The sequence below is a fragment of the Pteronotus mesoamericanus genome, unplaced genomic scaffold, assembly GCF_021234165.1.
Source record: "Pteronotus mesoamericanus isolate MK-2021 breed Mesoamerican mustached bat unplaced genomic scaffold, CSHL_Meso_final contig_90, whole genome shotgun sequence".
NCBI lineage: Eukaryota > Metazoa > Chordata > Mammalia > Chiroptera > Mormoopidae > Pteronotus > Pteronotus mesoamericanus.
In genome coordinates this window covers 10913235-10936822 of record NW_026555277.1, presented here as the reverse complement: position 1 = coordinate 10936822, position 23588 = coordinate 10913235, and the positions used below count along the sequence as shown (strand labels likewise).

The 23588-nt window shown below is 40.6% G+C and overlaps 1 non-coding gene across 1 annotated transcript; it reads left to right on the top strand.

The window, feature by feature from the left end:
• The first annotated feature begins 21334 nt into the window (after positions 1-21334).
• LOC129080832 (small nucleolar RNA SNORA65) lies at positions 21335-21464 on the top strand. Its single transcript, XR_008530229.1, has one exon. It is a non-coding gene; the product is annotated as a small nucleolar RNA SNORA65 (small nucleolar RNA).
• Positions 21465-23588: the final 2124 nt, after the last annotated feature.

Sequence of the window (23588 nt, the reverse complement as noted above, 5' to 3'; positions counted from 1 at the left end):
TCAGCAAAGGAAACACATTTATAAGTTGGCCATAGTACCCACCACGCCCATTGTCTCCACCTGCCACACTCTTCTCCTTTATGTGAATTTTGAGCCCCCTGCAGTCGTGTGAATTTAAATTTCCTAGTCTATAACACTAAACTCCATTTCGGTGGGATATTTTAAATGCAATATGTATGAGTTAGCAGGAGGAGACTTTACAAATATTTTGCATGCCCCAGAAGTGTACTGGAGAAACCGGCCAGTAGTTAGAGAATATAAAAAAAAGGCATTAGTGAAACAAAGACTGCCTAACAACTTAATAACTCAGCCTGGAACTGCCCAAAATACATTTGTTCAAGTTCATTACAATGTTTGCCTAAAGATTTCCCTTTTTTAAAAAATTATCATTTTCACCGTTAGAAAGGCATATTTTGTTTGACTACTTCTCTGTTGTAGTACTTAACACTCCTGAAATAAAAGCAAATATTGGGGCGGGGGGGTGGGGCTGAGGGTTTATAGTATGATTCTTTGGAGGCAACTCACTGTAGCTCAATAGCTATAAAGTGAACAAATGTATTGACTGTGAAGTGAGGGGAGTGGAGCAAGTTAGGGGAAACAGAGCTCAGAGTCACAGGTAAAGTGCGCCTGAGTCACCAAGGCCGTTGAGCCCGACACTGTTTTAGAAACCAAACTTACTTTATTTTGAAGGGGAAGTACTTTCCCTACCATTCCTTTCTTTCACTTTATTTTCCTCCATATTAAATTTCTGTTGCTGCACCTATGGAGAAGGTATGCAAGTATCAATCACTGTAAGTTAAGCAATGCATAGGTAACAAATAAATCCCTTAATCTCTGTAGCCCAACACAACAAGGTTTATTTCAGACTTAAGTGGTGGGTTGAGTAAGTGCCCTATGCAGCTTTCCTCTAAGGATGACACGGGGACTCAGGATGCTGCTTTTGCAACATCATCTGAAACATTGTGCTTCTGCTACTGCAGAAGGGACAAAGCTGGAGGCTCACATAAGATGTTCTTACGGGCCAGGCCTTGAAGTGGACTATATAACTTCTGACCCAGTTCTATTGGCCAAACACAGACACGTAGTCCTGGCAAATCTGCAAGATAAGCTGGAGAATGCAGCCTTCCTGTGTGGCCAAGAAAAGGAAACAATACGGTGTACTCATCATGTTGCCTCTGCCACACAGAGCTAAAAATGTCTCACAGCTGTTCAGGGACCACCTGGGAGGGGAAGGTGTTACCATAGGCCAATGACAAACTTTATCTACTTCAGCCCATCTTGGGTACATAAACTAGGGAGATAGATGTGCTGATGGGACCAGAGGTCAGATGGAATCAGAAGAGGAATGTGAAAATGAGTAACTCTCCCTTCTCTATGGTACCCGATCTCTGGCATAAAGAAGAGGGTACTGCATCTTCAGAGTGAGGGCTGCAGGGAAGCGTAATTCTCTCTGTTCACCGACGCTTCCAAATTGGGTTGTGATGTGGTAGATGGAAAGGGGTTTGGGGAACCTGCTAGCCTGATCCCTGCCCAGGATCAGTCCCAGAAGCTGACTTTCCTGAGTTTTGTCTAGTGCTGCATCTCAGACCCAAGCTGGTGAGATCAATTTTCCGGTCAATTGCTTCATTTACCAGCTTGGCTTCAACATGGAAATGCATAAAGCCAAATAGATTTATCATGATTGGTCTGGAGCTATAGGTAGGGAACTCCAGGGCAGAGTTAGCCAGAGACACTTAGTCAGGCCCTGGTTCCGATGCCCAAATCCCAGGCTGACCACAGGACTGAAATTCTCAAAGTTTACTAGTAATTTTCAAATGAAAAGATACAATGGAAAAAATTTTTTTAAAAAGAACCTTTTGCTTCTCAAAAGCAATGAAAAATAAAAAGACAAGCTACAAATAAGGAGACGATATTTACTGTGCATTGCTAACAAAGAAGTAGCATTTATTATATATAGTGAATCCCTACAAATGAGAAAGAACAAGTCAAACAATCCAATAGAAAAATGGGCAAAAGTTCTAAACAGACACTTCACTAAGTAAGAAGCACAAATGACCATAAGTATGTAAAAGACACTTGACCTCATTGGTAATCAGAGAAAAGCAAATTGAAACTACAAGAAGGAACCTTTTTATGCCAATCATTGGCAACATTTACCAAGGCTTGTGCTACCACAAGAATTAGTACACAGTGTTAGAGGCAGTGTAAATTGATAAAACCACTTTGAAAAACATTCTGGCCCCAATTAGAAAAGTTGAGAATGTACAGGGTCCAGCAGAAGTAATGCCATAGAGTGTGGTGGGTAGGGAATGTGAGTATCTCTCACGAGATGGATAGCAATTTGAACATTTCATCTAAATGTCATATGGTGTGCTTGAGTGTGATACCATTATGTTACAGAATGACATGCTTATGATTTGTAAGAAAATATTTGGTATAGATTAGCAGCACATAAAGAAGGGATGTTATTTGTGCTGGACCCTGTATATATCCTTCAATCAGGCCATTTCATTCCTAAGTATTAACCTGTTTCCTAAAGCTATGCTTGTACCAGGAGACATTTATAAGAATACTCATAACAGAATAATAAATCAAAGTAGCAAAAGTGTTGCACACAACTTTTCATTGACAAGAAAATGGACAAAGTAACTGTGATATATTCATGCAATGCAATACAATGCAGTAATGAAAATGAATGAACTGCGGGTCCACACATCAGCATGGACTAATCTCTGGAACATAATGTTAGGTATAAAAAAAAGCAAGTTCCAGGAGGAAAAAAAATTATATATATTAAAAAAGCACACAAAACACAATAATACATGTTCTTGCTTTAGAACACCGAGGATAAACAAAGGAGGGGTTTGTAAAATCAGAGAAGGGTTCAAAGGTGGGGTTCAGCTTTGTTGGTGGTTTCTATTTCTTTATCTAGGTTGTGGGTATGCAAGTGTTTTAATCGTCTTTAAACAGCACCTATACTATTTACTCATCTGATGTATTTCAAAATACATACTTTCCTATGCTACTGCGGCAGACTCTGTGACGTACTTGTCCAGGATCCATTCTCCCCACTCCTCTTTGCTACTTAGCACTCCTGTCTATTTGTCATCCACCCCCGGAAACAGATCACCTTTAATCAAAAGTGTGTCTTATTTTTCCAGCTTCCCTTGCAGATAGGTGTGGCCATGGCATGACTAATAAGTTATGGAAGGAATTGTGCTGGGGGGGTCTTCTGGGACCATTTTTACTTTCTTTCTGAGGAACTAAGATTTACTTGGCACTGACCTTTCTCCTTGTTCTGAACACCCGCCCTGCCTAACAGAACGTCTCCAACTTAGTGGTAGAAAGAAACCACCACTTCATTTTGTTCACAAATTAATTCTCTAGGTCAGGATTTTGTATGGGGCAATGTAGGAATGGCTTATCTTTTCCTCCATGAAGTCTGGAGCCTTATGTTGGCATGTATAAAAAAACTAGAGGCTGGAATCATCTAGAGGCTGCTTCACTTGCACCACTAGCTCATGGACTGGGATGGCTCAGCTGGGACTGTCAACCAAACCACCTACATTGGTCTTTCCACATAACTTGGGCTTCTCACACAATGGCATCTGGATTTCGAAAGGGGGAATTCCAAAAGGAAGAGTCCCAAGAGGAGCATCCAGAGAGTAAGTGTTCCGTGTTATGATCTAGCCTCAAAAGCCACATACATAGCCTCACATTCACTCAGAGCGGAGCACAGACCCCACTTCCCAACGAGAGGTATGTCAAAGAATTTGAGGCCATATTTTAAAATCATCACACTCATCAACTTGCTCTTTTTAAATAGAGGACCTGATGCCCGGAACTGTGGCACCCATCTTGCAGCCATGAGGGAAAAGCCAAGAAAATTATGAAAACACAAACCCTGGTAATAGTAAGCTTAAAAAAAAAAAAAAAAATCAGAAAACTGTTACCTCCAGCCTTTTGGTGACGTGAAAAAAAATTGTATTTGTTTAAGCCACTTTTAGATTCTTACTTTACTTGTAGGCAAAGGCATTTCTAACCAATATACTGCTTCTCTGATTATATCTGATTCAGAGAATCAGAATCAGATCCATCTATTTAGTCCAAATGGACTTGGAGTGAACATAGATAGAGAATTAAGAAAGCTATACAGAGGTGTTTTGGTCTTTCGTTATCATTTTTGAGCTTTCATCAGCTAGGCCTCAGAGAATTTGAGAGTGAAGCATATTCGTAACTAGTTGACATAAATTTTGTACATAAAACTGACATGAAAAATGCATTATCTTTAAAACTTGGTGGAGCACTTAATGAGTGCAAAGTACTTTATGGCATTCAGTCCACAATTGGAACAGATGATTTGTACTCTTATTCCCATTCAGGGTCAACCCCCAGCAGTATAGGAAATGAAGGTATCTGTCTCTTCCAGACATTATACTTCTATAAAGCAAAGCCTGGAAGAGGCATAGGGAACTCTGAAGAATGAAGGAAAGTCCAGCACTCTTCCAAATGGAAACTTGAGAAAAAGTCGAAAGGCAATGAGTACCTATTTCCCCACATCCATCTCTGCCCTTTTGTCTAAGTGAGGAAACTGATGAACAGAGAACTCCTAGCCTGAGTCCAGTCTTCTTATTGTCCACTATTCTTACTGTTTCCTAAGCCTGCCTATCTGACTTTGCTGTCGCATCTGTTCACTACTGAGCTGAGAACCTTGCCTGTTACAACATGTATATTCATTTTATGTTCAGGAAATGGCAATTAGCTCATTTTTTCAGAGGAGAGTTATCCCAGGGTCAGTCTCCTAGCACCAGCTTGTAAGCCTGAGAGAACTCACTTTAGAAATTGCTCCAGAGTTTAATAAAGCCCCATTTACTTCTAAGACACACAGGATGCTTTCAGCTTGGTGGTCACAACAATAGAAAACGCAGGAATGGCTCTGCTTTCCATCAGTACTGCATTTCATTATCCCCATGGACATGTCAGCGTATGCTCAGACCTCACACCACAGGATCCTCCTATGGGGGAGGTTCGCATATTGACTTAGTGAGGACCAGCTTTCAGGTCATGCCCGATGCAGCGAGGCACAGCCCTGAGCATGTGGACTCTCTCCTGGCAGCCTTCCCTCCCAGCACGCAGCATGACAAGCATTCTGCCTGTGGGAGACCTCCAGCACTGATCTGCTAGGAAAGCCTTCCTTCCCAGGTCTCCAAGACAAGCAACTTTATCCTAGCGTCCCTTATCAGCCCAAAGACTATCAGATGGGATCTTGCATTGAAGAACTCATCACAGGCCTTCAAAGACCTTCAGAAGACCTTGGCTTGAGCTCCTAAACCCCCTCCTCTATCCAGCAATGCTTTGTAATACCCTGGACTCTGTAAATCATAGAGCTGATGTCCTGAGCATTCTAACAAAACAGAATGACCTTAATGTAAGGCAGAGTCTTGTTTGTGAAAGTAATAAGGAAACACAATTGCAGTTTTTCTAAAGCTTCCAATTTTCTCAAATTTTCCATTTGGATGGTATGTGTTAAGCCCATCCTTAGTGATCCCAGCTAGTCATTATCATTACTAACAACAAAATATAGCAGATGTTTACTTGGATAATGATGCTGACTCAGTGCTCTAGAGGGAACACTTTTACAGCGGAGGGAGCTACAGTCAACACTGCATGTGATCAGCTGCTGGCCCTGAATGGGACAGGGCTGGGGTTCGCTGGAGAAATAGCTAGAATTCACTAGCTCCCTTTTAAGGTGACGGTAAATGTGTGCGGGTGCGTGCAGAGACACACTTGTAATTTGTCTCCTTAGAAGAAATACTACCCCCTATTTTGTGCGGTATTCCATTTTACTGCTTTTCCAGCAGTATCTAAACCTGTCTCACTCTGAGAAATTCAAAGCATCTTGCAGACACTCCTTCAGCAGCCCATGCAAGAGCCTTGCAAAGTTTGCATGGGGAGGTATTATTGTTTCCAGAACCAGAGTCCTGCCGCAATCCCTAAGAGAGCTCTTGAATGCCACCTGAAGCAGTCCCACCACTTCAAAGCTCACAGATGCTTAAATTCGACTTGAAGGTGAAAGTTCAAGGAAGGAGGGGTTTTTGCTTCTAATTCCTGCCATCTGGTCTGAATCTGACTCCAGGGATAAGCAGGCTGGCAGGTGACAGACTTAGAGCATGACTGGTCTTTACAAATGCCACCCAATCCTCTTCTGCGCAGTTGGTACCTGGATTTGCATAGATTTGCATAAATTATGCATCTATCAGAATCCTTTTGATGCCCATTTAGGATTAAAATAAATTTGCTATTTTTAAGACTTCACCGCTAAGTGGCATTTTTTTTTTCTTTTTATGTGGTGGTGTTGCCTGTGCCTTTCATATTTTATCAGTCAACGTTCTAGTAGGGTACCCTACTAATAAATATTTATTAAATAAATGTTGAATAAATGAATGAAGCCAAGATCTTAAGTGTCAGCCTCAGGTATCAATCAGAGACGATGGCAACTGCTGAAATCCCACAGATGTCTAATGCCCACAGGACAGTGGAGAGAGAGCAGCTGGCTCGAAGTTACTGTTCGACGTACAGTACTTTGAGCACATTCTTCTGTTTGCGTGTCTGTGTGCTTGTCTCTTCCTTTAGGACTGGAGTGGAATGGAGTAATAAATGGGATACAAGCAAGTTTGAAATTTGCCCATTCACAGACAGGCCCCTCCTTTAATTCTTAGAGGGTCTTTTTTAGAGAGAGAGGGGAAGGGAGGGAGAGAGGGAGAGAAACACCCATATGTAAGAGAAACTTCAATCAGTTGCCTCTCACACATATAGAATGGGCACGCAATTCAGGCATGTGCCCTGACCAGGAATCGAGCAGGCAACCTTTCACTTTGCGGGACTATGCTCAACCAACCGAGCCATACCAATTAGTGCAACTCTTAGACGGTCTTGCTGACAGTATTTCATGTGGAGACCCTGCTCTCATTTCTGACAATAATGCTTTGTTTTCAGCTCTCGAAAGGCTTCTAGAGAAAAGCAGAATGAAATTCCTCAAATCCACACCCTAAACTGAAAATTTTTTGTGCGTTAAAGGAGCTTTTTCTTTCTACTGCTCCAGTGTTGGGATCTCTGAAGGAGTCTGGGCTCAGAGTTCACCGAGCTCTGCAGTTCTCCGCCTGAATGTACAGCAGCATCCCTTGAAGAAAGTGGGCTCTACCCTCAGAATCAGATAAACAGGCCTGGAGTGGGTCCCAGGAACCCAAGCCTATGTGTTTAGAAAGCATCTTCAGACTATACGGAAGGGCAGTAAACTTGCGAACCCCTAACAACACAGTCCATTTGCCCACGAGGAAAATGTAGTTCAGACAGATGTGATCTAGTGAAAGCCAAGTACCGGAACCAGAGCTCTCTCATGTTTCAGGAGGTTTGCCTGGGGAGGAAATTAGGTGAAACGTGTGTCTGTCTGTAAGGCAGTGGCATCTGAGATAAAGAATGGAATCTTTTTGAGAGCACGAACATTGTCTCACTGAGCTACTTCTGCAGAATTTTCTATAAGTCTGATGAAGAAACAAATCCATCTAGCAACATAAAGCCCTACTCAGCAGCCACTCCCCACTAGTGCAAGCTGGCCCTGGCTCCTCGGCCCAGATTTCTGCTAAGATCCAGAGGGGGTGTTGAGGAATAAGAAATGGACAATCATTTTAATCTTCCAGGAATCAAAAGCACTCTTCAGACATTTTACCAGATGACATAGATCTGAGTTCAAAGCCATCAGGGTTTGATACTGAGCCTGATGAAAGATAAACTGAGGCATGCTAAAAATTTTAAGAATTTATTTGAGCAAAAATTGATTTTAATAGAACAGCACCAAACCAGAAGTGGTTAGGAGCACCCCAGCCAAAGGAGCCAGGGGAAAAAGTCATACAAAGTTAGAAAGTCATTTGATTTTTCTGTAGCCTAAAGCCTACTTCACTGTTTGTGATGGGTTATCCAGTTCAGATTTCATAACCTTGAGGCATTTGAAGGCTTTGGTTTTGCTTCCGTAGCCCCTCACGGCATGAGAGCCACCTTAGACCAATGGACTCCTTGTTTAATTAATTCAGCAGGTCAAATAGCAATTTGGCCTCCTTTAGGCACCTTCTGAGATCCCTGGCTCATATTTTGGTTTGCAGGGGGGAAAAGTATCAGAGGCTTAATCTAAGACCCTTGAAAGTTCTCAAAGCTCCAGAGGTTACTAGAATGCAAAACTGCAATGGTCAAGAGAATCCTCAAGTTAGCCCTTCCTTAACTTTCTGTGTTCTCAAGACTGAACTCTATGCCAAAAATATTCTGAAGTCTGGGCCAGCTAGGAAGGTGCATTTCAACTAAGGTAAGGAAGGAGTCTTGACTGCATCTCGCCTGGGCCCTCGATGGCCACATCAAGGCAAGAGATCCTTGGGCTCTGTTCACACCACATGGCTTCCTTTACCTTCCATTATGCAACACCCGGGCTCTGGAGCGCTTCCCAACCCACCTCCCCCAAAATACCTATTGAGCACCTATTTTACATGGGATGCTTGGCATGTGTTATCTCATCTCATCCTCACAGAGATGTCATAAGGTAAGTGCCGCCATCCTTTACAGATGTACAAATACCTCCCAGGTCACTCAGCTAGAAAGCAGCAGTGTCAGGATTTGAACTGTCATGTCTGTCCGACTTCAAAGGATCTGCTCTTTCTACAAAGTATGCAACCTCCCAGAGACAGCTTCACAGTGGAGAGCTGGGCGGCTGTCCCCTGCTCTAGGATGGCCACCCTACCTGCATTACTGACAGTAATATATACTGAGATACAATAATATTCATATATGACTAGAAGTGTCATATATGTCAGATCTGAGAATTTATTCAAAGGAAGATATCCAAAAGGTGGGAAAAAAAGACTTGCCCCAGGACTATTAAAAAGGCACGACCGCCCTAGCCTGGTGTTTACAATACAAGCGTGGTCTCACACCCCTGTGGGGATCCCCCAGGAATAGGAGGAAGCACAGTTTATTTCCTTGACTCTACAGAGCCTTCCCAGCCTGCTCTGGGGTAGCGGCAGCTCTGCCAGGCAGCTTAAATACACACATTTCCAGGAAGAAACTTCCTTAGTTAAAAGCTGCTGTTTTCAATTTCCACAACTATGGCTTTGCCTAACTTCCTGCAGCAAGCAGATTTAAAGAATTCGCCTTGCAGGGCCTGGGAGCTGGGAGCAGAGCTGCCTCCTCAAGATGGCTCAGCCTGGTTTGCTCATTTTGTTTCTAGTCTTTTGTTTATTGTGTTTCCTGATTCTGTGGGATGCAAAACCACAGAGAGGCATTTAGTTGTCTTCCAAAGAAAAATTTGAAACATTTGTACTGTGATCATGAGTCTTCAGTGTCAGTATACGAGTCATTTAACTTGTCATGGAGATATTTCTACAGTTAATACCAGCCTATATGCCAACGGGAGCCACAAATGTTTTCTCTTGATTCTCTTCTAAGCAATCCGTAATTTTATGTACCAGCAGAGAGCTCTGAGTAGGGGAAGATGCGATCCACAAGTGTGCTGAATGAATTAGTGGATTCAAGTCAGGTGGTCTGGCCATTCTAAAGTTGAGAGCTCAGAGGCATCATTTGGAAGACATTGGCCTGTCAAAGCCCTTGGTGCTGCTGCGCTGAGCACTCTATATGCACCAGCTCAGTTCATTTTCACCACAATCCTATAAGGTCGTGGAATCCTTATTACACACGAGTAAGCTGACCCCGAATAGGCTGAAGCAACTTTCCCCTGTTCCCACAGCTGCCATGAAGCCATCCAACCGCAGCAGCCAGCCCTATGCTGCCCTCACTTGCTTCCACCTGAGGTAGTAACTGAACCCGTCTGGAAATGGGATTTTGCTTTTTGTGTCACTGTTGGATTAACTCCACTGCCCACCCACCCAGGCAGAGGTTCTCAGGGAAAAGTGTGATAACCCCAGAAGGTCTGGCCGTCCCAGCTGACTCCAGAGTCATATCTGAGCAACAGAGGCTCTGAGGGAATGGTGATCTTGTGAAGCTTAAAGCCTTTTTGATTTACCCCAACTCTCCTGAAAGACAGATATGGGCTAATCAGCTCCCAGCCTCTCGAGACTTCCTGTTTTCTTTGATGTTTTCACATCTGCTGCTCCGGTGCCTTGGGCGAAGTTTATTCTCACGGAGACCATAAGAGTGTTGTTCTTTTTCTCACAATCGACAGCAATTTCTAGATAAGTCTCTTCCACAGCCTATTGACAGGGGTCAATGATAAACAGACTCCCTTCTGAGTTGGGGGTTTATGCTCACCCATGGAGCGCAGAAGTCCCAAGAGCATATCATACACCATTCCTGAAAATAAAAAAACACGGCCACAATGTCCCAGTCCCACCAGCAGTCACTAACCCCTTTCTCCATAATCTATATTCTGTTCATCTCCAAAGAAGCGTGATTCACTTGCTACATGTGCCTTGAAATCCAGTCTGAGGTGAAATAGGATGGTTTAAGTGCCTCTTTTCTTATGCTTATAAAAGCTATTTTTATAATTAAATTCAAACATTTCATTATAGAAAAGAAATTAAAAATTATAATCAAGGGATGTGAAATGGTTCTTGATGAAATTCCTTGTGGAAACCCAATCTCAAATCTCCTGGAATCCATTCTTTACTGTATTATTTATGGTCTTTCTGTGCCAAAGTAGGCTTTTTTTCTGGACTGAAATGCTTCTCAGTTGTGTTAGTAGAAATCACTGCAGTAAAAAACAAAGCTATACTGAATGTCAATACTAGCATTAGAATTTACAGAGCATGAAAAAAACAAAAACAAACAAACAAACAAACAAAAAAACTATATGGCTGGTACTTCTTACCAAAAGCGCATTTAGAATCTTTTTTCTTGATTTTTCAATTCATTCATTTGAAAATGAGAGAGATGGAATAGATGATATCTAAGGTTCCTTCTAATTCTGATGACATAAGTCTATAAAAATAGAGAGTACTTCTCTAAAAGCACTGAGTCCCTTAAAACTAATTTTTAATGATTTAGAGTGAACATTTTCATCATACCAATATAATTATAATACAACTGGTATTTGTCTTTTTGCTAAAAAATTAAGCTAAGTTTGTTGAAATGATTGCATAATTTCATCTTTTCTTTCTTCCTTTCTTTTTTTTTAAATAAATTTGCCTAATTGCCTAAAGAGTCAAATGCTCAAATGAAAATTATTTCTTCAATACAAGCTCTGCCTTTGAAATTACTTTCTTTGTGTGCACTATGACTATAGAAAGGCAGCTGAGGGAAGATCAGCTTACAAACACATACATTCTCATCCCTTCCTGCTAAAACCAAGACTTCTCATCTCTGATCAGTGGAGACTATGACTTGGGTCTTGATTGAGCATCAAATGAGTTCAGAATGGGAGCTCTCCTTTATGCCCACTGTGGTTTGGCTTAACCCCAAGCCACACAGGGGAAATATAAGTCACACCATACCACTGAGTTTGTGTTTACAAGAAAACCTCCAGCCTGCTCTCTGTCACCTAGCATGCATCTCCAAAGATTTTACTATATCCTTTAGAACCCTTTTTCATAATTTTGATATCACACAGTACACACGTCAAAATCCCACAGCTTATAATGTAATAATGTACTTACTTCAGCAAAGCAAGGACAAGGAGGTGAATAGAACTGGTTGAAACTAGAAGTTCCTACAAGTTAGCTTGCTTCATCAATAGGAGGTGGGTTTTCCCTAGTACTTGCTTTCTTTTAATGAAGACTGTGTGTACTTGTGTATTGGGTTAGCATAGTCACTGATATAAGGACAAGCCTGCAAGTTCAAGTTAAGCTTTTACAAGTTGACATTGTAATGGATCGTGACAAAGACTCTCCATGTCCAAACTTTAGACAGGCTACTCTGAGCCTTCTTTTCAACTAAGCCTTGTCTTTGGCCTTATCTTTAGCCCATTTACCCCAGTTTAGCAAGAATCTGGTTAAGTCAATTTATGTAATCAAATTCCTTGTCCCCGACCCTTGACACCTGATCACCCTGGCCTGCTTTCCATGAGAACCCCCATAGGCTTGATGTCTCCTCCTAGCCATTTCTATCCACTGCAGACACCCCACCCCCTTTTTTCATATTGGCTACAAATCTCCATCTTCCTGCTGCATTCAGAGCTGAGCCCAATCTCTCTCTCCTACTGTGATAGCCTTGATACCCATGGCCATAGTCCTGAACAAAGTCTTCCTTCTCATTGTAAAGTGTCAGCATATTTTTTTTTCCCCCTAAGAATAGTCAGGTGGTGTTATCTCTGTGTTGTAAAGCAAAGTATTTACAATCTTCTCCAAGTTTTATAGTTCAGTTTCAGCCACAGGTGTTAAAATATGATCTGCTACCTGGGGCCCAAAGGCTCCGAATCCCTTATCGCCACTGCACTTAATCCTTTCTCCCCCTTTCCTTCCTCCCCCACTTTCTGAAAAAAGAAAAGCTGTGCCTTACTTGAAACTGTTGTCAGCCTGAAACCAGTCCAGAGGAGGATGCAGAATGCATAAGGAGAGGGGCAGGAGCTCTACTTTGGACCAAAAAAAAAGCAAGTGGGATGTTTGTCCACCAAGATGGGACTCTTCTTCACCAGGTGGAAGGTAGTGTCGGTGAAGGGGTGGGGACCAGGGAAGAATTGCTAGACACCAGGATAAGGGTCATGGGTCATGGGAAAGACAGGGGGCTAACAACACCCTTGTTGAGGAATTAGAAGCGGAGAGTAGAAAAAAGCTTGAGGGAGAGTTAAGAAAAAAAAAAGTAGTCAAGGAAAGAAGATGGAAGAGTGAAAAGGGGAAGTGGGAGCTTTGAACTCAGAGAGATTTCTGGCAGAACTCTAGCAAATGCCTACACAAAGCCACACTAATCTGATGATTCTTTCCTGAAGCCAAGGGGCTGCTCTCCAAGCAACCTGGAGGCACTGATTTGACTATTTGCCAGCTTATACATGTATACATCAGCCTGGGTTAGGTTATTCCAGCTTATTTTATAGGCTGTTACTCATGCATTTCAGTTTCACCAGCAGTGGGGTATCAGGTGATTTATTGCAAAGTATTGTTACTGCACTGTCACTAAATGAAATGAGATCATTCACAAGCTTTCTCTTTCCTCTCCCTTTTAAGTGCATCTAGTTGCTAGAACACACATTTGACAGCTGATATGATCCACCCAACAAAGGCAGCTTTCCTCTGTTCAGTCTACACCTTAAACACAAAGCTTCACCCATGGTAGTTTCCCAGAGCTCTACAAATCTAGGCTGACATCTTGGCGTCCGCTTCTTTGGCTTCTAATGTCATTGAAAGTTGCTTTGGCTTTCTTCATGCACTGAACATACGATTCTTGAGGAAAATGAGGGTGTGCACTATAGACTCTGCGAGGACACGTGTTGGGGGACGTGAGATTTTTAGCAGATCAATGTCATTCAGTCAGTGCCTTCTTTCCATTATTTTCTGAAAGCATCTAGTCATCAGAGCATTGCAGGGCACAGCATTGCCTTGCCACGAAGGGAAGCACACTGGGCTGGGTGTTCTCATGTGCGCCTGCAGATCCACTCTCCATCTGCTCACTCTGTTCCCTGGGAGGCTGTACTCTGTGGATCACATATATCCAGCTCACTTGCCCTCTGGCTTCCATTAGATTTGGCCAAAGAGGGGCACTGGCAGCAGATCAGAGGGTGAGAGGAGTGAGCACTTCTGGAAGTGAATTTCCTCCCACTCCTGCCCTCTTCCTCTCTCCCTCCCAGGCTCAGTTATGCAGCACTTGCGATCCTTGATGTCAGGCCACATACTCCTGTCTGGTGGGACTGAGAGCCCCGGCTCACACAAGTTTCCGGTAACCCCTCTCTGCCCTCCTTCAGACCAGGCAGGGACTGGCGCCACTTCCAGCTGGTGCTGCTCCCTATCACCGTCCCTTGGCAGCTGACTTAACCTTGCCCACGCATTTTTTTAAAGGGTATTTTACATGATCTTTTGTGTGGGCCCTCTGTTTCCTACTGGGATAGCACACTCCTCTTCATTCACTGTCAGGTTTACATACTTATCTCAATTTTCCAAAGCACAGCTCCAATCTCAAATGTTTCTTTCACATTTAAGAGCATTTCTGGAGTGTATTAAGAAGAAATGGCCATAGGTTCCACGAATGGCCACACGAGGAGCCCTGAGGGCAAGTGAAACAATGATAACTGATGAGAAATATTTTTAAAATCATTTAAATTCTCTAGAAATTGTCCTAAGAACATATATAAAATGAAGAAACATTTATTCAAGAAAACCTACTAAATCTTGGTAATAACAGGGAGTCCCTAGCACTTGAGCCATGACTGCTAGCTTTCTTCCTCCCCCAGCTCAGCTAGAGGAAAGCCCCATTCTGAGTGGGTCTACCCAAAAGCTTCCCAATTAAGGGCTCTGGTATCTCACTGGGAGGGGTAGGGTACCAGCCAAAACTTCTGGGTGAAAGCAGCTGAGAGGTTGGGTTTCCCATCCTCCACTCAGCCCCCTCTCCCTGCCTCTTTGGCAGATCAATACTAGGGACCCAATTATCATTCCCTCAGTTCAATCCTAGGATGGAGGCTCCATATCAGAAGAAGCAAATCAAGAAGAGCAGAAGATCCAAAGTTTGTATTCATTAAGAAAAAAAGTTTGTATTCAAAAAAGTGGCAGAGAGAGTGATACTTCCTAACTCAAACTGTGAGGTCAATATTATCCTAATACCAAAACAAAAACATTGCAGGAAATAAAACTACAGACTAGTGTCCCTTGTGAGTATGAATACAAAATTCTTAACAAAACACTAGCAATCAAATGCAGCAAATAGAAAAGTACTGTACACAACAACCAGCTGAAATTTATTTTAGAAATGTAAAGTTAGTTTAAGATTTAAAAATCAAGTAGTGTAATATACAATATCAATAGAATAAAGAACTAAAACATATGCAATATCTTAATAAATACAAAATGGTATTTGAGCTCTGGCTGATGTGGCTCAGTGGATTGAATACCAACCTGTGAAATGAAATGTTGCTTGTTTGATTCCTGATAAGGGCACGTGCCTGGGTTGCAGGCCAGGTCCCGGGTTGGTGGCATGTAAGAAGCAACTGATCAATGTTTCTCTCCCACATGGATGTTTCTCTCCCTCTCTTTCTCCTTCCCTTCCCCCTCTCTAAAAATAAATAAATAAAGTTTTTAAAAATTATTTGGTGAAATCCAATATCCCTTTATAATTTGAAAAAACACTCAATGAACTAAAATAAAATGTCCTCAATCTAATAAACAGCATCTATATAATCTACAAATAACATTATACTTAATGATGAAACACTGAATGTTTTTCTCCTAAGACTGGGAAAGAGATAAGATTGTGCACTATTGCCATCTTTGTTCAACGCTGTACAAGAAGTTCTATACAAGGCAATTAGAAAGAAAATGAAACGCATTCATGTTTAAAAGGAAAAAGGAAAGCTATCTACTTGCAAATGACAAAAATGACAAGACACTGTATGTAGAAAATCCTAAGGAATCCAATAAAAAACTGGTAGAACTAATAAATGAGTTTGGCAAGGTTGCAGAATAGAAGATTATTATATAAACGTCAATTATGTTTTATACACATATAAAGAACAATCTGAAAATAAAATTAAAACAATTCCATTTACAATAGCACCAAAAAAATAAAATAAAATACATTTAACAAAGGAAATGTAAACATTTAACAAAAGACAATTCACTTAACAAAAGAAATCAAACTCTTAAAACTGCAAAATACTGTTGAAAGAAAATAATGAATACCAACATAGATAGAAAGACATTCTATGTTCATGGACTGGAAGATAATATTGATAAGACAGCAAATCTCCCCAAACTGATGTATAGATTTACCACAATCCCTATCAAAATGACAACCTTTTTTTTGCAGAAATTGACAAACTGATTCAAAAATTCCAATAAAAATTTAAGGGGACTCAAACTAGCCAAAAATTTTTTTTAAAAAGAATGAAGTAGGAAGACTTACTCTCCCTGATTTCAAAACTTAGTACAAAGCTACAGTAAGCCAAGAAAGTTCGGGGCTGGCATGAGGATAGATATATAGATCGATGGAAACTAATTAAGCATTCAGAATTAAACCCTCATATTTATGATCAATTGATTTTCAGCCAGGATTCCAAGACAATTCAATGGGGAAAAAATAATCTTTTCAACAAATTATGCTGGATCAACTGGATAGCCACATGTGAAAGAATAAAATTGGATCTCTACCTAACACCATCTACAAAAATTAGCTTAAAATGGATCTAAAACCTAAATGTAAGAGCTGAACCAATAAAACTCTTGAAGGAAACATAGGTGTAAATATTTGGGACTTTGGAATAGCATTGGTTGCTTACTTATGACACTAAAAGTACGTGAAAAATGAAAACATACATTTATCCAAACAACTTATGCATGAACATTCATAGCAGCTTTATTCATAATACCCACAAAGTGGGAACAGCCCAAGTATATGTCAACTGATGAGTAGATAAATACTATTGGGCCATAAAATGGAATGAAGAACTGATATGTGCGACTACATCAATGGACCCTAAAAGCATTATACTAAGTGAAAGAAGTCAGTCATGTTGTATGATCCACTTAGATGAAATGTCCAGGTAAATCTTTAGAGACAGAAAGTAGAAATGTAGTTGCCTAGAGCTGGAGAGAGTTAGGAAAAAAGAGGAGTGATTGCTAATAGATATGGTGTTTCTTTGGGGGGAAATAAAAATGTTGTAAAATTGTGATGATGGTTACACAACTCTGAATATACTAAAAAGCCATCGAACTGTACACTTTGAATCAGTGAAATGTATGATATATAAATTATTTCTCAGTAAATCTGGGTTTGTTTGTTTGCTTTTTAAGTGATTACAATTACTCTTTTCCTGATTTAATAAAGCAAACCAACCATTAATACAGAACAGCATCTTACCATTCACCTCTATACTCTCCACTCCCCTCAGACCAACTCTCTGCTACATGGGATGTCCAGGCAGAACAGTGCAATGGCTGAGAGCCAGTTGCCTGTGTTAGAATCCTGGCTTACTCACGTACCAGATGTGGAATGTTGAGAAGATTCCTTAAACCTCTTGGTGCCCGGTGGGAAAAGCCCTGCCTGGTCTCAGAGACTGCAGCCTCACCAACGGGCAAGAGGACTCCAAGGCTGGAGCTAATTCAAGGAGGCCTTGGGAAAACTGGCCACTGAGGAGATGAAACCGGACCCACTGGCAGGGGTGCAGCCTCTGCCCTCCTCACATCCCCCTGCTCGGCCCTGTGATGGTGGCTTGTTGATGATGGGTAAGTTCTCTCAAGAGGAGGGACGACCTAAGCCAGACATTGACCAGTATGGGCAGCAGACAAGGGCTTGGGGGACACAGAGAAAGGGCAAAAAGGCCCGCATCCCTCAGCTCAGCTTTGACATGGCCGGAGTCTTCATTCCATCTGAAAGAAGACTGCCTATCTTTTGGTGGCTCTGCTCCATCCGCCTGGCTCGGGCTTGAAGCTATACTAAAGGCAGGCACAGCCCTAAACTGCATTGGACGGTTCCTGGGGACAGTCAGGCCTAGAAGTAAGTTCCTCTAAGCATGTTTGCTCTTCCCCCAAAAGCAATGACAAGGGGCTCATACTGGGAAGGAGATTTACATTATTCATAGACCCTGACCTGAGGCAGATCTCTTGTGTTCTTCCAATTGTTATCCATGATCTATTTGTTTTCTGTAAACACAGCCTTTTGACATTGATTGATGAACTTTGCTTCCACACTCCTGTGCATATGGTTCTCAATAAAGGCCTTTGGACATGGGGGTTTGGGGCCTTCTCTCCTGGAGGGAAGTTGCCATGTCCCCTCTCCTGGCAAACAGAAGTGTTTGCGACAACTCGTGTTTATTCCCCCCATCTGTGACAACCCTGGGACAGGCTCTGCAGGATTCTGCAGATAACCCTCAGACTGTCCACTCGTCAACTGTCCAGCTGGCTCTGGACAGTAACCCTCAGGTCCAGGAGCCCCGCGCTCCACCGCAGTGCTCCCTGCAAGGCGTCACTCCCCGCGACAGGTGCCTTAGGCCTTGTAGCTATAAAGTGAGGATATTAATAATTCCTAGTTCAAAAGGGGTTTTAGGGGATTTTTAAAATATAATACATATAAAGCAATTAGAATAGTACCTAACACATAATAAGTGCTATATTATTCATTTCTTTATTATTAATTTTATTTATAGTTATTTATAAATTGCTTATTAATTCATTTCCCCCTCCTAACACTACCCTTAATCCCCCCCACCATGATGACTGGTCAGTCATTGTATTCCCTTCCCCTGTCCACAGTGACTAGTTCAAAGGAGGGCATGTGAGTTAATCAGGCCAGTCAGGGCCAGTCAGACTCCATTCTCAGATCTTGGTTGAGCTGTTGGTTAGCAGATTCCCTCCTTTCAACTGGCAATAAAACAAGGAAACATTTAGCTCTAGAGGCCTGGCAGTCACTAGGGGACCACAGGGAAGGGTTTACTGGGAGAAGGAGGCTCACAGGTTACAGTGTAAACTCAAGTTCCTCCGGGAAATCTTTTCCCATGATCGCCACACACACACCGGATTAAATGCTCCTGCTTCTCAGTCCCATGATACCCTCTAGAACCCCGAACCCTAAGATGATAGACATCCCAGTTTGCCCAGAGTTATCTCAGTTCAAACCTCTTGTCCTAACCGATTTATTAAGAGTTCCCCCTTTTCACCCTGAAGGAAGTCCCAGTTTGAATTATCAGTTAGATCTTCTTACCTATCTCAAAATTTATGTGCTGTACATTGGTAGTTAATCTCCTGACTCCCTTGTTAGACACTAAGTGTTATAAAGGGCAGGGACTATGGCCATATTGGTCATTGTTTAATTCCCTAAGCTAAAGCCTGGCAGGAAACAGGCGTTTAATAACTGTGTGCAGAACAAATGAATAAAGCAACTTTGAAAAATTATCACACCTAGTGCTAGCCCCAAGGTTTTCTTCTTTCAAAAGTATCACCTGTTGCCCTGACAAGTGCGGTTCAGTTAGTAGGAGCATCATCCCATACACCAAAAGGCAGTGGGTCCCATTCCTGGTCAGGGCACGTGCCTAGGTTGCTGGTTCGATTCCCAGTTGGAGAGCCTATGAGAGGTGGCCCATCAGTGTTTCTCTCTCACATGGATGTTTCTCTTTCCTTCTCTCCACCACTCTCTCTCTTTCTAAAAGCAATAAAAATAAAAATAATACCTGAAGATATAATGGCTAAAAACTCCCCATATTTGCTAAAAGACATAAATTTACTAAATCAGGAAGCCTAGTCATCCCTAACAAAAAACCATGCCCAAATACATCATAAACTGTTAAGAACAGCCCCCTTCGAAAAAGAAAAATAAATAAAAATATCACTGTCCCTTAAAACTGTCCCTACTATTTAGTTTTTAAGTTGACTTCACAATGAATTAAAATATATCAGAAAAGCAAGCATAGAGTAGGACGATCCTATAACTTGCCACACCCCCTTCAGAAGAGCAGGGTTTGCTCCAGCGGGAGCTAGTAAATGGAAACATTTTATTCTCTTGCACTCAGACACACACAACGCCTGAAAATTTCGGGACACCACGTTGAGTAAAGATTTTTTTCCACTTGAAAGCTGAAACTCAAGGTAAAATTCCCAGGAGCAGAGAAAGTCCTACCAGAATATTTTTCCATTAGAAAAGAAAGCAGTGGAGTCTTATAAAGCTCTTGCAGCAAACTTAAGTTGTGAGAAAAGAGTACTAAAAAACATTTTTCTGTGTTCCATACCTGACTGTTGGACTTCATTTGACCTCTCTGTTATGCATCTCAGCTTAGATTCAGTACATAAAGCTTTATCAGATCCTTAAGTCATTTAATTCCCCTACATTTTGCCAAAATATTTTTTTTCCACAGGCATGGAAAATCATTTGCAAAGAAGTTTTCTTTTTTGCGTTGAAATTATAGTGGAAACAGCAGGAAGGACAAGGACAAATCTGGGGGATGACACTCTACACAAATTCATGTATCTGTTTGATGTAACAGGATGAAGAGTAGGGAAAATACGCTCCAGAATATTTTTGGCATTCATGTAATCATATTAACAAGGCCCCAGAGGAAAATGTGGCCCAATTTAAAAGGTTCATTGTATGTTCTCAAGTTAAACTTAACCGAAGTTATTTTCACACCCTTAGGGTGTGCAACCAATGTTCTGAATCCAAAGGTTGGCTCAAGGGAAAGGAATGAAAGAGATGGAAAATGCCCAATAAAGAGGTTACATATACTTAGTAAAGGTGGTCACAACCACATGAATATTAATTGGGCCAATTTAAACCTCAACCTATGATTAAAACAAAAATATTTTTAAACTTTAGGAGAACATTAAGTAGGCTGATCTTCCCAAGCCATTTTTCATATCATTGCCTTCTGCATTTCTTACTGTTGGTCTTTATAATTGCAAGATTACAAAAAGAGAAACTATGCTTCCGATACTTCTTGATTACATATCCCAGAGCAAGAAAAACCAGTGACCTAATGCAAAGCCACACTATACGAAGAGTCATTCTCAACCCAAGAACTGGCTTTGTCATTTCCTTCTGCAAGCTCCAGTCATGGCCGGAAAAGGAATTTGGATCCGTGAATCTTTAGCCAGATGCAGAAGTCTTTTCTCAGTCTCGTTATTTTTCCTTCTCACTTAATGTTTTTCCTTCCTTTCCTGTTCTTTAATTTCCCCGTGCACCACCTAAAGAAACTTATTCACAAAGCTATTAACTAACTTCCTTTGCAGTAATATATGTTGAACTACAAAAAAAAAAAAAAAAAAAAAGGCAATGGTGTATGAAAAGAACTGATGTTGAACTTAGTGTGGAAATCCTTTAAGAGTCAGAATGATACCTTGAGAGCTGTGGCTCTTCCTTCCAAACTAGGTGAGAAACACTAATGAGGCTACATGTTCAAGACCTTTAAACAACATGTCCATAGAATTGTCTTTCTAGTACAATGAAAATCTAGACTAATTCTTTTTTATTTCATCACAGATGACCCTCGAACAGCGCAAGGGTTGGGGTGCTGACCTCGCTCCTGTACAGCTAAAAATCCTTGTATAATGTGTGACTCCCGCAAAACTTCACCAATAGATTACTGTTGACTGGAAGCCTTACTAATAACATAAAGTCACTTAACATATATTTGGTATGCTATATGTATTATATACTGTATTCTTATAAAAAAAGTAAGCTAGAGAAAAGAAAATGTTACTAAGAAAATCATTAGCCACCCGCCACTGCACCTGACCAGTTCTCGGTTGGCTGGTGCAATCCAGTGGTGAGCTGATACTAAACCCCAGCTTAGGAAACAGGGTTGTTCTTTATGTGGATAACGCTGTGCCGAAAGCATGGGAACAGCCTAACAAGAAAAAAAAAAAAAAAAGAAAATCATAAGAAGGAAGAAAAAATAAATTTATAGTACTGTATGTATTTATTGAAAAAAGTTGTTAAGGCGACCCAAGCAGTTCAAACCTGTGTTGTTTGAGGGTCAAGAGTACTTTCATTCTCAGCCCTTGCTGGTATGGCTCAGTGGACTGAGTGCTGGCCTGCGAACCAAAGGGTGGCTGGTTCGATTCCCAGTTAGGGCACATGACGGGGTTGTAGGCCATGTCCCCTCAGTAGGGGGCACACAATAGGCAACCACACATTGATATTTCTTTCTCCCTCATTTCCCCTCCCTAAAAATAAATAAATAAATCTAAAAAAAAATTTTTAAAAAGAGTACTTTCATTCTCAAAAGGAGAAATGGTCACTTTTTAAAAAATATTTTGTTTTAAAGATATGTTAATGTGCCTCACTATAAAAAATCTTATTCTTCAAATTTGAAACAATGAAACATCTCACTTAAAGCACAGTTAGTCACAATACAAAAGGAAGCACAATTATTCACAATCCAAAAGGTTCAATCCCTTCACAAGAATATTCATCACTGGTTTCTTTTAAGTAAAGTGGTAAGGTTTTTCAATAATTAAAATTAATTATATTTTAATATTAGCACACAAGTTCTTAGATTCCCACATTTTTAAATGTATAAGTGCATTCTTTTTCTAAGTGGATAAATAATTAATATCATTATTAGTTTCTTTCCCATTATACTGTCCACCACTGTACTGTTGTTAAATGGTATCTCATAAAAACCTTGTCCTGTTCAAAATATATTTCTCAAATGTATTTATGTAGTCACTTATGAATTAATTTTTTAATGAGTAACCCATGCAACTAAATGCCTATTGATCATCTATAATGTTTCAGGTCTTTTACCTAGTATAGTCAATGGCTCATACCACTTTATACCTCCCCTATTCTCTGGGCAACAACACAGGACCTACTGATTTATTTCACTAAAACTCAAACTTCAGTAAAAACCCTTATTAATAACTTCAATAGACTATAAAACCCTGCAGTGAATACAGTAGCATATGAAAGTTTGTACCATAATAAACCCAATATCTCAAATTGGGGGGAAAATACAGACTTTTAAGTAAGTGGTATTGGCCTAACCAAATAACTCTGTTTTAAAAAGGAAAAATCACAAAACAAGATAAATTCTAAATGTGCCTGAAATGTAATCAAATTTGTAGTAATAAGAAACTTGGAAGCAACTCCAGGGCCCATCATAGAGGACTGACTGAATAAACCAAGATATGGCCACACACTGGGGTACAAGGCAGGTGTGAAAAGAAATTAGAATTATCTCTATAGTATTATGGAATGAAATTCAGGTAAATTAAGTACCAAATAGAAAAAAAAACAATTGTAAAAAGGTGTGGATTATTAGGAAGGAGGAGGAGGCTATAAATACCTATAAGTACTTGTTCATTTAAAAAAAAAGCAATAAAAGGATAATTATAATTTTTTTAATGGTTATCTATGAAGAGAGAAGTTATTTAGAGAGGATATAGGACAAAGCAAAACATTTCTTAATATACTTTGATTTGTAGATTTGTGTTTGGCACATTGCAAATATTTTACATAATTATTAAAAAAATTAAACATGAAAAATAATCCTTAAAAAATTAAGAGCAAATTAATCAAGTAAATTAAACTGTATCAGATAGGGGGTAAACCCACACAGAGGAAGTATTCTAAATGGCTTTGAAACACTGTAAACTGACAATATGTCCCTATTAGGACGTACATGAGGGTAAAAATAACTGAAAACAAGTCTTAAACTGCTTTCAATTATCAAGTTGTTGATGTTAGTGGTAGGTACGGTTATTCTGAGTCTGTTTTATGTGTATCATGAGATTAAACAAATGAGTAATTATGTCGGTGTTATCAAAAGTTAGAATTTTTGCCATGAGAGAAAGGAAATAACAAATGCAAGAGCCATGAGTTAACACCCTGCCATGCTAAATTTGAATGAGAGGTATCAGCATGAGCTCACAATGCATTTTATTTTTTAAAAAAATACATATTTCCTAGCTCTGTCCTCTGAAAAGTTCTAGAAACAATGACCAACCCAAGAGCAATGAGCAGCCTAG